The sequence below is a fragment of the Callospermophilus lateralis genome, chromosome X, assembly GCF_048772815.1.
Source record: "Callospermophilus lateralis isolate mCalLat2 chromosome X, mCalLat2.hap1, whole genome shotgun sequence".
Lineage (NCBI taxonomy): Eukaryota > Metazoa > Chordata > Mammalia > Rodentia > Sciuridae > Callospermophilus > Callospermophilus lateralis.
In genome coordinates this window covers 6,651,330-6,666,020 of record NC_135325.1, presented here as the reverse complement: position 1 = coordinate 6,666,020, position 14,691 = coordinate 6,651,330, and the positions used below count along the sequence as shown (strand labels likewise).

General features: G+C 38.6%; 1 pseudogene; it reads right to left on the bottom strand.

The window, feature by feature from the left end:
- Window positions 1-427: 427 nt before the first annotated feature.
- On the bottom strand, window positions 428-2,011 carry LOC143639520 (protein Mdm4-like; annotated as a pseudogene).
- Between the last annotated feature and the right edge of the window lie 12,680 nt (window positions 2,012-14,691).

Here is a 14,691-nt window from a genome sequence, read left to right as displayed (position 1 = left end):
ATAACATCATGTTAGTTATTTTTTTATTGTTAGCTTTAGTGTTTTTCTTGTAGCTGCTAAGGATTTTATGCTTAAGAGCATTTTCTAATAGAATAGGAAAGAAAGGTAGGGAGTAAAATCCACCCGGGAAAAGGTTATTCTTCAGATAATTTAGTGAATGAATATATTTTTGTTTGTCTTTGTAATTGTTCCTGCCTAAGGACTTCTTTTTTGGATGAAGAATATGGAGCCCCCAGATCTAGAGATTCACTCTCAAATTTATATGAATTTAGAAGGCAAAAAATATCCTGGCACATAGACGTTTGCATGAATAACTAAGTGGATGCAGGGGGGGCAGGGGGTTCACACTGACTGGAGATGCTCAATACTGATGGTTTTATCCCTGACCTGGCCCTGGTTATCATTTCTCTGCAACTTGCCGATTCAGCTATGCCATAAAAACCTTAATAACCAGCTGAATCTTCTTGCAAAGAAGGCATAAAATCCCAGGCTTCTTTAATCTTCAGGCACAGTGAAAACAAGTGACAAGGTGGCCTGTCCTTCCATGAATGATAGTCCTGGTGCCTGGTCTTTTCTCACATGTGCTGCATGACTTCAAGACATTTTGTCAGCTCTCTGTGCTTTCTGTAGCTCTCTGTTCTGAAAGGCCATCTGTGTGTTCCTCTGGGCTTTCAGAACTGTGAGCCAGATCCAAGAGTTTCACTGAGCTACAGGGATCAAGAAATTTGCATTTTACCTTTACTTGTAGATCTTTGTGACAATTGGAACTGAAATGGTTCTTTGGCAATCTGGGACATCAAGTCCTTCATTGTCTTTCTCTTCAGGTATGGCAGTGATGAAAGTCATAAAGAGAGAATGGGTTAGTTTAATTTAGAATAGTCCAAATACCCACCTTTCCTCAGGGCCCTATGTTAGAAACACTTTACAGAGTTAAATTTCTTTCTTTAAAAAAAATGTATTGTCTAGCTATAGGTGGACACAACATCTTTATTTTATATTTATGTGGTGCTGAGGATCAAACCTAGTGCCTCACACACGCTAGATGAGTGCTCTACTGCTAAGCCACAACCCCAGCCCCCAGAGTTAAATTTCTTGTACTCAGTAATGCTACCATTCACCCTAGGGAGTAACTTTGTCATCAGTGCCATTCCTTAAGAATGGAAAACCCTCAAATTCATTTTTTACCCATTTTGATCATTTTTTTCACTCATATTTCCCAAATTTTCCACTTGTTTGATCTCCTCCTCCTCCTCCTCCTCCTTCTTCTTCTTCTTCTTCTTTCTCTCTCTCTCTCTCTCTCTCTCTCTCACTCACTCACTCACCAGGGATTGAACACAGGGATGTTTAGGGCTTTGCTAAGTTGCTGAGGCTGGCTTTGAACTTACAATCCTCCTGGCTCAGCCTCTCAAGCCGCTGGGATTACAGGCATGCACCACTGTGCCTGGCAGTAGCTTCTACTCTTATTCCACTTCTTTACTGCTGTGCTACTGCCTCATTCAAAACCCACACATTATTGTGTGTGAAACAAGGCATGTGCTGGCTCCCTTGCTAGGATTTCTGAGTGGGATTACTGTCTTTAGTTCTTCTCCTGAATTTGGAATATACCTCTGTACTTTGCTTCAATTGGTCTTGATCTGGAATATCCATGCCATGACCTTGGGATGCTGGTGACAAGATTCTTTCTTAGCTGATCCAAGAGCTATTTGGATGCTTCATAGAGGAACTCTGACATCCAAGTGGGTTTTCCTCACAGGTTGCCAGTGCAATACTGTATGCCGTAGGCTGCTTCTGCTGAGCATCAGCTGCTTCTCCACTTATCCACTAGCATAGCACTGCAGGACCACTCCATCAGGGACAGTTTGTCATTGTACCTGCTGCCTGCCAAACCTTCAAAATGGCAGGTTTGATTGCACCTATTGTACACATTAAATCAATCTAATGGATTTTCTCAGGAGAACCTGCAAGCACTATCAGATGTTGAACACTGGGCAGAAGTGGAAAACGATGCCATTTGATGCTGAAGAAGAAATTGCAGTCAGTTGATCAAAACTTATAACTGCTCCCTGGGTTGTGCCTCTGATGAATTTAGAGGGTGTCAGTCACAGGTCCCAAGGTCTCAATAGTATTTTGAAAGTGTGTGTGGCTGAGAATTTTGAAGAGATACTTTTCCCCTGAAACAATCTATATGCCCTCATGTGCTGGATTGAATAGTGTTTCCCCCAGTTACCAAAAAAGTTCACGTCCATCTGGCACCTTGAAATGTGATCTTATTTGGAAATAGTATCTTTGCAATTATAATTAGTGAAGATAAGGCCATATTGGATTCATGTGGGGCCCTAATCTAATGACTTTTGTCCTTTTGAGGACAGGAGAAGACACAAAGATGCATAGAGTAAGAAGGTCATGGGACAATAGAGGCAGATATTGGAGTGAAAGATCTGTAAGTCCCACATAATGAAAGGAATCATAGGGTTGTGTTCAGTATGGTGATTCTGAACCCAGATTACCTTAGTTTGTTTTCTTGACACTTCCACTCACTAGCTGTGTGACCTTGAGCAACTTATCCTACTGCTCTGTGCCTGTTTTCCTGACCTGTAAAGCATGAATTAGATGAATTAATAATGTTAAGGGTTTATAAGTGTTTGTTTTATGAAAGAAAATGTCCATCAGGTTAAAATGGGCATGTGGAAATAGGAATGTTTACATGGAGGAGGATTAGACCATGAGCTGAACCTTCAGGAACTGGATGAGGCTGACCAAAGGTTGCCCAGGTGGGAGTAATAGGGTGAGTAAAGACTTGCTTGGGGCATAAGGGAAAGGGGAGGCAAGACTCTATTACTGCAGGGCTTACCAACATTTTCTACTTGATGGCCAGCATTAAAACCTATAATATTTAGACACACATGGGGTCAGTGAGGCTGCTTGCAGCTGGACCTTGGAAATCACTGTCCAAGTTCTGAAGAGCCCAGGGATGACAATATCTTAGCACATTTGTAACTTGTTCCCAGTCCTGAGGAGGAACTCAGGCTTTGAGCAGTTTCTCCAACTCTATAGTATATGAAAGGCAGATTCTGACTCAGTAGGTCTGGAATGGGGCCCAAGCACCTGCATTTCTAACAAGCAGGGGATTTGCAGGCTTCTGGTCTAAAGACCACACTTTGGATCAAAATCTTTCATACTTAAAATGTGGTTCATGAGCCAGCAACCTTAGCACCACTCGGGAGTTTGTTAGAAACATTATATCTTAGGTTCCCCCATCCTCAAACCTACTGAATCAGAATCTGCATTTAAATGAGGTCCTCAGCTGAGAGAAATGCACATTAACATTTGAGGCATGCTGGCTTAGAAGACTAGGTAACCCAGCTTGCTAAAGGGTGATGATCTAACCATCTCTGTTCTTAGACCCAGCTATGCATAAGATTCCTGCAGCGAACTTTTAAACATCAAAACACCCAGGCCAAAGCAACTTAATGAAACAAAAATCTCTGCAAGTAGGACTCTGGGAAAGCAGTATTATTTTTTAAACTTTCCAGTTAATTTTAATGTGCAACCAAGGCTGAGACCCTCTGGGCTAGGGAAGAACCTCTAAGCAGGGCCAGAGAGACCGAGGACATGCAGACTTCTTGATAGGGATTAGACCCTTTTGTTGAGCCTAAGCAGAGCATAGAAATTAAGTGCATGGACCCTGGAGCAATGAGGGTCTTCCTGGGTTCAAACCCTGCTTTGTGCCCCTTACTAGCTATGTGATGACAGGAAAGAAATGTACTTAACCTCTCTTTGCCTACATTTTCTTTAAACTGGGATGGCAATAATAGTAGCTGTCCCATAGAATGCTTATGTAATTGAGTTAAAATGTAAAGGTACCCATTACAGTGCTTGACATATAGTGAGTTCAATGTGAGCATTTGTTCATTTAAATATATATCTTATTCTTTCTTTTGGCGGATTATAGAGGGTTTCTCACTTTCCTATTACCCTATACTATCGTCAGTGCTAGGTTTTTGGGCAGCAGTCACACCTCCAATTAGGTGCTTAATCAATATTTTGGGGACTGCATGACTGAATGGCTACAATGCCCCCTTATGTATTCAGTGAGAAGAAATAACAAAATATACAGTTGGATCTTGACACTAGGATAGTGTCAAGAATGCCAGGGTAGACGGGTTGCTGTGTTTCTGATCTCCTGCATACCTGATGCACGACTTCCATACTTACATTTAAACCAAGGATGGGAAATAGTGAATGGGATAAAATTCTCTGAATGCCAGTTTAGATGGGTTTCCCCTCTACCTGAGAAGACATGGGACTTCTGCTGCTAAAACTGATGAAGTACCAGGCAAACTAGGATGAGATAATTAGCTACTCAAAAGTCCATTTCATTAAAATACTATTTTTTAAATAAGCACAAGGAGAGGCTCTTGGGGTCCACTCATTTATGTACACATGGTAACAACTATGGTCCTGGAAGTTCTGTCCTGGTCATGGTGTGTGTGTGCAGGTATGTGCATGCACAAGCACATACTGCATGTATACCTAGAAGGTAGTGTTTGGTGTGTCTCATCAAGTGCTCTGTGGTAAGTACTTTATATGCTTAAGAAGAAGCATTGGATGGCCTGGTTGAAATCTTGGTTAGACCATTTAATAACTTTGTGATACTGGGCATGTTTCTTGGCCTCTCTGTGCTTTGGTTTCTCTGGCAACAAGATGGGGAGAATAATCATATTCATGTTTCAGAATAGTTAGGAGAATAGATGTGAAGCATTTAACAGATTGTTGGACATTTATGGTTCAATTGATGTTAGAGATTATTATTATTGCTGTCATCATTAACACTACCAGGCAACCTATATCCCTCCTATGTTTCTTTCCCCTTTTCACCTCCAACCTCTTCTCTTTGCCATGAAGCCTTCTTTTTCTTCTCTATGCTCTCTTTACTCTTCCTTTCAGGATTTTACAGGCTGAGCCCCTTGCAAGGGCACCTGGTGGAGGGAGCCCAGGGGGGCCAAAGTCAAAGTCCTTCCACCTAATATAGAGCAGATGCCCCAAAGGGGTGTGTATTCCTAATTCACATAAAGATTAGACAAGCTGCAATGGATAGTCGTCAATGGTCTAGGGAAGAATAAGGGTTCAGTGACTATATTTCATAAGGGTTTAGTGACTATTTCATATCTCAATGCTTTCAGGTCTTCTAGCTGCCCAGGTAATGCTAACCTCAAACATTCTTCACTTCCTTTAAGACATCTCTACAGATTAAAGGTGGAGGCATCTTTCCAAAAAGACTAGTAAATGAGACTTTTTTTTAGTTTATGAATGCCATGTTTTTCAATATGAAGCCAAGCTTACCCAACCTTGGAACAGTATGTGCAGCTTTTAAAAATTAAACATTTTTCAACACCTACAATAATAATGATATGAACTATAACTAGTTAAGTCCAGCCAGTTTAGCTGACCCAAAGATCCAAAGCAAGTTCAACAGATGAACAGAGTCCTCAGTGCCCCCTCAGACACATGAACTGCTTTAAGTCATATGCCACTACAGTGTTATGAATTTATGATAAACAGCACTAAGAGGAAAACAGAAAATGAATACAACCTACTTTTCTCCTTTGATTGGTAGACCAGAGTCAAGAGTTAGAAGGCAGTGGATGTGCACTTCAAAAAATGTGGTAAATTCTGTCCCTATGACCTTATAATTGGATGAGACAGGGAATCATAAGGCAGTCTCTATTAGAGCTATTATTAATGTTTGAAGAATGATCAATAATGCTAAGTAATATAGGTATCTTTTAGAGCAGTAAGTTGTTTCTTGATTTTATCACATTCACTATTCCCCATCCTTGGTTTAAATGTAAGTAAGGAAGTCATGCATCAGATATGCAGGAGATCAGAAGCACAGCAAATACTTTTAATGGAAAGTAGGAATACAAAAATATCACTACTCTGGATATAGTGGATGAAATGTAACCTGATGAAATTAATGTAGATAAAAGTAATTCTTGTGCAAGGTCCAAAGAAAACTTGACCCAAACATGTACAAATTAATATATTATGTATTACTAGGTTGTTTATTATATAGTTAACATTATAATCAATTAGCATATTACATTAAAGGATATAATATTATGTACTATAATTAATGTTACATATTAATTGATATACTACATAATTATATAATGAGCAATAGAATAATATGTAATGTGTCACACTGACCATATTATAATTTTGCATATCCTTTACACCCAGGAATTCTACTTCTAGGAATTTAGAGAAAATTTGTATGTGTGAGTAGGTGGAGCGGGAGTGATGAAGACAGCCTAGATGTAAAGTCAGCACAGAACTAATAATAATATTAAGAAATTGGAAAGCAGCCTAAATATATGTCAGTAGGGATTGGTAGCTAAATCATGGTAAATGTCAACAGAGGAAAATGAGGCAATCTTTTAAAACTGTGCTGTTCTAACAGTGTTTCTCAAACTGGAATCTGAAAACATCATGTATTAGAATCCTCTGGGATGCTAGATATACTTACAGGTTTCTGGGCCTTACCCAGAATACTGAATCAGGGATTCTGGAGGAGGGTACAGGGAAATACATTTTTAACAAGTAGCCTCAAATAATTCTGATACCCACTCAAAATTTAAGAATTACTATAAAAATAACATTTAATAACATAGGAAAATGTTCATGGCATAGTGACAAAACAAGTTTAAAACAGGATTATCTCTTTTGTATAAAAACATATTTGTGTAGAAGAAATTACAAAAAACAAGGCCAAAATGATAACCATGGTTACCATAATACGTTGCATTAATGGAAGCAAATATTCCAGAAATACGGAATAGTTTCACATAATTCAGTGTTTGTCATACCTGTAATATTCCACTGAGGAGGTAAAATCTACTTAGATTTAAACAGTATTGAATGTAAGGAGAATGGGAATATGAGTCAAAGATGAATAAAAAATTTGGAAGAATAGTGATGTATTAATAGAACAAAGAAATTAGAGAGAATCCAATTTCGGGAAGAAAGAGGAGTTAGTTTTGAACATGGAAGGTCTGAGGTATTGAGGCACATCTACTGGGAAACAACCAAAGAGCAGTTGGGATTCTGGATCAGAATTCAAGAAATTAAGTGGGGCTAGAGAAACAAGTTGAAAGACAATAAAGTTATAGGAACAGGTTAAATAAAAGAGAAAGAAAAAAGACAAAGAGAAGGTGGCCAAGGTCAACTCTCTAGAAAATGTCTTTTGTTCGTGGAAATGAAAGGGAAAAAACACTTCAGTATGGAAATGAGCCTGATAGAGGAAGAAGCAGTAAGATGTCACCAACCATTCCCCAAAGAGTTTTAAAGAGGAGGAGAAGGTCAAAGAGGATGCAAACTAAGATTTAGTCACTGGATTGGATAAATTTATCAGTGGGGACCTTCCACAGAGGAATCAGGCATCTCTAGCCAGGTGGCAAGGAGTTAAGGAGTAATAAAATTGTGAGGAAGACCAAAGTGCCAGTGCAGATATTGCTGCATTTTGAGGTCATTTAGTGGCCTCTCTCATTGCAAAGAAATGACTGTGTGGTTTTCATCCTTTTGCAAGATGGAACTGGGACAATTTTTCTCCAGTGTTCTTTCCCCAGGGAAACTGAATTGGAATTTGTGTTCTTCCTCCTTCTATGGAACTTTAAATCTCCCTGTACAGTATAGTAGTTCTCCCTTATTCATTGGAAATATAGTCCAAGACCCACCCTAGTGAATGCTTGACACCCATGATGATACCAAACCATATATCCAAGCACTGTGATACTGCACCAGTTGATCTGATAACTGAGATGACTGCTAAATGACTAGCAGGCAGTAGCATATAAGATGTGGATATGCTTGACAAAGAGATGACTGACATCCTAAATGGAATAGGATGGTATGATATTTCATCATGTTACTCAGAATGGAATGCAATTTAAAGCTTATGAATAGTTTATTTCTGGAATTTTTTATTTAATATTTTCCGACTGCATTTGACTGTAATGAATGGAAATCATGGAAAGTGAATATACCAATAAGGGGGGACTGCTGTATAAGTTGTTGAGAAATAATTCATATTTCCCCTTCCTGGATTCTTTTGTTTTCTTCCTCCACTCTGCTTTCTTGCCACACAAAAGTTTGGAGTTAGAAAAAGTGTAGAAGCCACCTACAAAACATTTTCCTTCCTGGCTTTTGGACGCCTCCACCTCTCCATGAATTATAATGGTGTCTTAGACAGTGGGGGGGGGGAGAGAGAGAGAGAGAGAGAGAGAGAGAGAGAGAGAGAGAGAGAGAGAGAGAGAGAGAGAATAGTTTTGAGGAAAATAAGAAGGTTTTCCCTAAGACTAAAATAAAATTCTTGCATCTGGGTGTAAGACACACAAATCTAAGAGCCCACAGAGCCACAAGTGCCTGTATTTTGCATTCCGAAAATTTCACAAGAGGAGGTGGGTTTCAGAAAACTGAGTTAAAGAAAGGAGGCTGGATCATGGTATAGGCTCCCAGAATTTAGGGCTTCCCCAGTTCCCTGCACAGACAATAGCCTTGCAGAATCTGAAGGACTGAAGGGACACTCTGGGATGGCTCTGTGACATATCAGCGATAGTTCTGGACTGCCCAAGATCCAGAAGGCCGTCCTGATGTCTTAGGACTGCCTGAAACCCACATCCTTGGCACATGCCAGGGAGTGAGAGAAAGAGCCCAAGAATATCTGTGGTTGAATTTCCCACCAGCTTGGCAGGATTGGGTTTGGACTTTATTGAGAATAAAGAGATGTAGTCTTTCTTTCTCACTGAAGTTTGCAGATTGAAACTTATGTCTGCTGTACTAGATGAAGTCAGGCTTCTATTTTTGAGCAAGATGAATACCTTATTCACCTGGAAAGAAAACCATAGTGTAGAATGAGTATGTCTAGATGATGAGAAAACTGGTATGTAGCTAGTAATACAAATATGTAATACATAGGTATGTAGCTAGTAATACAAATCCTCATAGGATGAATAGAGATGGGTTTAAAAAAAAGTGACCCCATTGTTTGCGAAATGAGTTCTAGTTCATCACTGCTGTATAACTTTCCTGCATCCCTGGCCAAAGTATTTCATCTCCCTGGGCCTCAGTTTACCAATAAAAAAATGAAAATATTGGATCAAGTGAATATCAAAGCTCTCCTGCATTTTAAGACCCTTTGGTTTTGTTTTCTCCTTTCTCATGGTGAATTGAGTTTATTTCTTAAAAATGAGGTGGATTAAGTAGCCTCATTACCTCTGAGCTATAGTCAGCTTGGCCTAGCACATGCAAGAAAGCAGCATTACTGAATAGGCTATAAGTTTGCATTTTGGTCTGCACAGATCCAGGATTTCAGACAAAGTGCATCAGTTCATGCAGATTTAATTGAGGGGGGCAGAAGGTGATGAAACCAAGTTTGCTCTTTAAGCCCCGGCCATCCAGTGAAGATGGGTTTGCATACTAGTCTCAGAGGGCTAATTTACCACTCTAGAGAGCAATTTCTCATTAACACAATGTCAATACTGCTGGGGATTAACTCGACCACCTTTGGAAGAGGTTAAATTACCTTTTAATCAGCATATGGAAGAATAAAGCTTCTGTTCCATCATGGCATAACAGCCTTGCTAATTTGACATCTTATAAAAGCCAAGGCAATTCTAACTATACCTGTGTGCTGTGACCGGCATCATTTCCAGAGAGACTGAAGACAGGAAGAAGGGTTTCTGTGGCTGTTATCCAAACTGGCATAATTGATGTGGGTGCAGTGGGTTACAGTTAATGGTCTGTGTTTAATTATGGAGGCAGTGACACAAGGCCTCAAGGATGAGAAGGCACTAACCAGATGATGTACCACTTTCTCAGTTATGAGTTCTCTGAGTGACTGGATAGAGTCAGAACAATAGCATGGTGGCCTCATTTCCTTGTTTCTCCTGGGATTTGAGCCTGGTCCCCAAGAGGCACAGGGCTATACTTACATGATATGCCCCAACTCATACTGACAAGGTCTCCTGAGAATAGTCATACAGTCTCCAGATAAAAGTTTTTTAAAAATCTACTACTCTGGAAATCCATTTCCCATTTAAGCAAGGATAATTTACATTGATGTATGTCCACAATTCATCAGCCACTTTGGAAAGATGGGATTTTAATCTTGCTTTACTCCCTAAAACAATAAAACAAACAACTTTTTATCCACTAACTTGAAAAGTAATAACTGTTGCAGAACTGCACATTACCAATACCACATCCATTCTCAACTTTTGACAATAGATCCTGAAGGTTTTAGTGGGATACATGGCTGTCCAGCTACAGACTACATTTCCCAGCCTACATAGCACCAATGAGAGACCATGTGACTAAATTTTAACCAATAAGAAGGGAGTAAAAGTGATGTGTCTAATGTCCAGTTCATATTCTTAAAGGGAGCTGCTCATCCTCCACTTATTGTTTTTCTGTCTTGTGGGTAAGAATGAGGCTATGGTAGGTGGTAGTTCAGTTTCAATCTTCAAGTTAAAAAAATCACCTCATGGAATGATGGGGATGATGGGGGCAATAACAAGGAAGTAATCGGGGTCCTTAGGTGACCTCTGGGAGGAAGTTTATCCTGACCCTATCAACTGCCTTCAAACTTGGACTTTTACCTAACTGGATCTTCTGTTTTGTTTAAGCTACTGTTATTTTATTCCCTAATAAAATAAATCATGATTTATATCAGCAAAGCACCTTGCAGTTGGAAAAAAACCACTTTATTTCACATGTTTTATCATTTAACTGCACAAGACAAACAGGTGAAACAGGCAGAGAGGGGAGTGGTTAGAGCATCTTTCTGTTAGGAGAGAAAATGGAGGCTCAGAGAAGACCTGCACCTATCCAGATAGGAAGTCACAGCATGAACCCAGGTCTTTGGACACCTAATCCAGTGCTCCTTTTACTATAATATTGCCTTTCCTTCCTTGGGAACCTCAAGATACAGACGCTATGAGAAGGAAATTCCTACTCACTGAAACTCATAACTCTTGCTCTTTTGATTGCTTAAGCATCTCATCCCCTTCTAGCTCTTCTCTCCTGCTTTCTACCTTTCACAGACCCCCAAACCCAACAAAACAAAGAGGCCCCAAAAGGCAGTTTTCTTTTTTTATAAAAAGTTGATGGCATTGCTTAAAATGAGAAGAGTGTGGGATCAGGGAAGGGGTGCATGTGCAGTTGGAGGAATATTTTATCAATGACATTGTTTAGAATGGCCAGAACATTGGAGTAATAAAAAGCAGAGCGACTTTTAGTCAGTTTTATTATTGTTTTTAAATTCTCTACAGGCAATGAACCCCTTATTGTATATACCCCTCTTTTGCCTGCACCCAGGACCATTTCCATCATCCCCTGAGTATATCGCAACATAATGGTTATGAAAGGAAAAAAAGACTACCAAATACAAAATTCAGTTAACTTTTGTCTTGCTCTCTTTAATATGAATGCATATCCAGGAAATGGCTGGCATGTTTGTACCTTTGTACCGAATGCTGCCTGTTCCATTTAAAAGAGCTTCTTTAAAGAAGAGGAAAGCATGTCTGTTTCCTTGGGTTTTTCCTTTCCTCTCTCTTATCTCCATAGTTACAAGAGTTGGTTCTGTGACTTTTTTTTTTTTAAGCTGGCATCTTGCCCAACTCAAATTGATTATAAAGGTTGGGAAGGACAGTTGAGATCTGCGGCATGATTCCCGGGTAAGTTGGCTGTTTGGAAAGATAGCATTGACAGCTGAGATAGCCTGCAGATGGGAAGGCAAGTCTGGAGATTCCGTGTTTTATTATGGAGCTGATGAATGACTCACTAGTTTGGGTTCTTCCTCGGTGGAGCACAGAAAGATAACTGCTTGGAAGAAATCAGCAAATCAGTTCTTTCCTCAAAGGCTTTATGGTAGGGTTGCCAGATTAAATAGAGGACACCAGTTAAATTTGCATTTCAGATAAACAACAAAATTTTTTAAAAGTTAAGTGTGCCCCCAAATCTTGCATGGAATACACTTACAATAAAAACATGGATGCCTGGTTGTATTTGCATTTCACATAAACAAGGAATAATTTTTTGGTGTAAGTGTGTCCCATGAAATATTTGGGACATACTTTTATTTCAATGTTATTCGTTGTTTATCTGAAATGCAAACTTTAACAGGGAATCTTATATTTTTCATTTATAAATTTGGCAGCCCTACTTACAGAAAACTAGCAAGATTTCATGAAATGGTCTCTTTTAATTCAGGAGCCGCCAATCTTGCTTTTCTCTTAAAGGATTATGTAGGCTGTGGAATTTTATTTATTGGTAGGTAAGGGTAGACAGACAAGATTAGGTAAATGAAATTTGACTGGAAGAGAGTAGAGTGCAGTCTGAATGCTGCTCTGCCAACCATTGACTGGCTGAACTTGAACAAGACCCTTCACCTGCCTGAGACTTAGCTTCTTAAAAGGAGGGGATTAAATGGTCTAATATGATTCTGTAATCTTATGTTCTTCCTATATTACTAATATTTTGATGGAATTCATATTCCCTGAGATGATATACATTGGCACTGTCCCAAAGAAGTAAAATGCAAGTAACATGTATAATTTTAAAATTTCTAGTAGCTACATTATAGAAGTACAAAGAAACAGGTGAAATTAATTTTAATAATATGGTTTATTTAATTATATTAACATTTCAATATATAATCAATATAAAATTATTCATGAGATAGTTTACATTCAAAATCTGGTGTTTATCCTTATAATACATCTCAATTTGGGTCAGTAACATTTCAAGTACCAATAGCGACATGTGGCTCAATAGATACCATATTGGACAGCATAGGAGTAGGCTAAATAGGTAGATAAACAGATAAATACATAAATAAATACATTTTTGAATACTAGGTAAACTCAAGAAAGAGAGATCTATGGAGGATTATGGAGAGAACTTAAGACTATTATGGAACATACTTAAAGGCTTTTAAATATTAATATATAGTTGATTCTTATTTACAGAGTCTGTATTTGTGAATTTTCTTACTTCCTAAAATTATTTGTAATACCAAAACCTATACTGGTCATTCATGAGCATGCACATGTGCAGAGCTCTTAAAAAATTCAATTGTTCAGCGCATACATTCCTAGCTGAGGTCAACCAAGGTTTTACTCTGTCTTCTTGCTTTACTTCTTGGAGTATGAACAAGTGTCCTTCTTGTGGTCTATTTAATGCCACATTTTTGCTTTTTGTTGGTGATTTCACCATTTAAAATGGCCTCCAAAACAAGTTCTGTAGTGTTATCTAGTGTCCCTAAATACAAGAAAGCTGTGATGTGTCTGATGGAGAAACCCAGGTGTTAGGTAACTTTCCTCCAGGCCAGAATTAGAGCTGTAAGCTATGAGTTCAATGTTATTAAGTCAATAATATGTATTAACTAAGGCATCTTCAAACATAAACACATATAAAACAAGGTTATTTATGATTCCAAAATGTTGTGACCAGAAGCTCCAGTTAGAGATTGTAACTCAATATTTGCCAAGTCATTGTTGTTGGTGACTTTATAGAATATAGCTAATACTAATAATGAAGATCAATTGTGCTTTATTTTTAGAACAGTTTTACAGAAAATTTGAGCAGATACTGCAAAAAAGTTTCCATACATCCCTTGTATACAGTTTCTTCTTTTATGGACACCTTACATTAGTATGGTACATTTGTTACAATGAGTGAATCTATATCAATACATCATTATAATTAGCTAAAGCCCATAGTACATTCAGATTTTCTTGGCTTTTAATTAATGTCATTTTCTGGATATCAGGGCACCACCTCATATTTAGTTGTCATGTCTTCTTATGCTCAACTTGGCTGTGGCAACTTCTGACTTTTCTTGTTTTTGATGACCTTGATAGTTTCAAGGAGTACTGGTCAAGTATATCATAGGTTGATCCTCTATTGCAATTTGGTGTTTTTTTCATGCTTAGACTGGGCTTATGGGTTTGTGGGGGGAATATCACAGAGGAAAGTGCTATTTTTATCATATCATATCAGAGGTACATACCAGCAACATGATTTATGACTGTTGATAATTGGCCTTGGTCACTTGGCCAAAGAAGTGTTTGTCAGCTTTCTCCACTGGAAAGTTTCTTTTTCCTCCCTTCTTTCCCTACTGTGCTCTTAGGAAGGAGGGCAGAGTAGCTACACAATTTATTTGGAATTCTTCTGCATAGGGTATTTGTATCTTCTCTCCCCATTCCTAGCTCTGTGAAGTTACCTTTTAGTATTCACTGAAGAAGCAGAAAGGACTACAGATCTGACCCAGAAAGGCAATTGTTTGGTTTTCTTTTTATATTCTGGCATAAATCCAGCTATACCACAGGCAAATCAGAGTCTCAAAGCATTTTAGGCACAATAGCTGACATTTGTTGAAGGCTTCATATGTGCTAGACACAATGTTAACAGTTTTACCTGCATTAAATAAGTGAATCCTCAAAAGACTAAGAGGTAAGTATGGTGGGCTTCACTTTACAAATGGAAACACTGAGACACAGAAGAATTTAATAACTTGATCAAGGTCCCCTGGCTTATACATGGTTGAGAAAGGATTTGAACTCTGGCAGTCTAGTGCTAGCAGCCATTTTCTCAGTGCCCCCAAGAAAATGTAGTTATATACATGAAAAA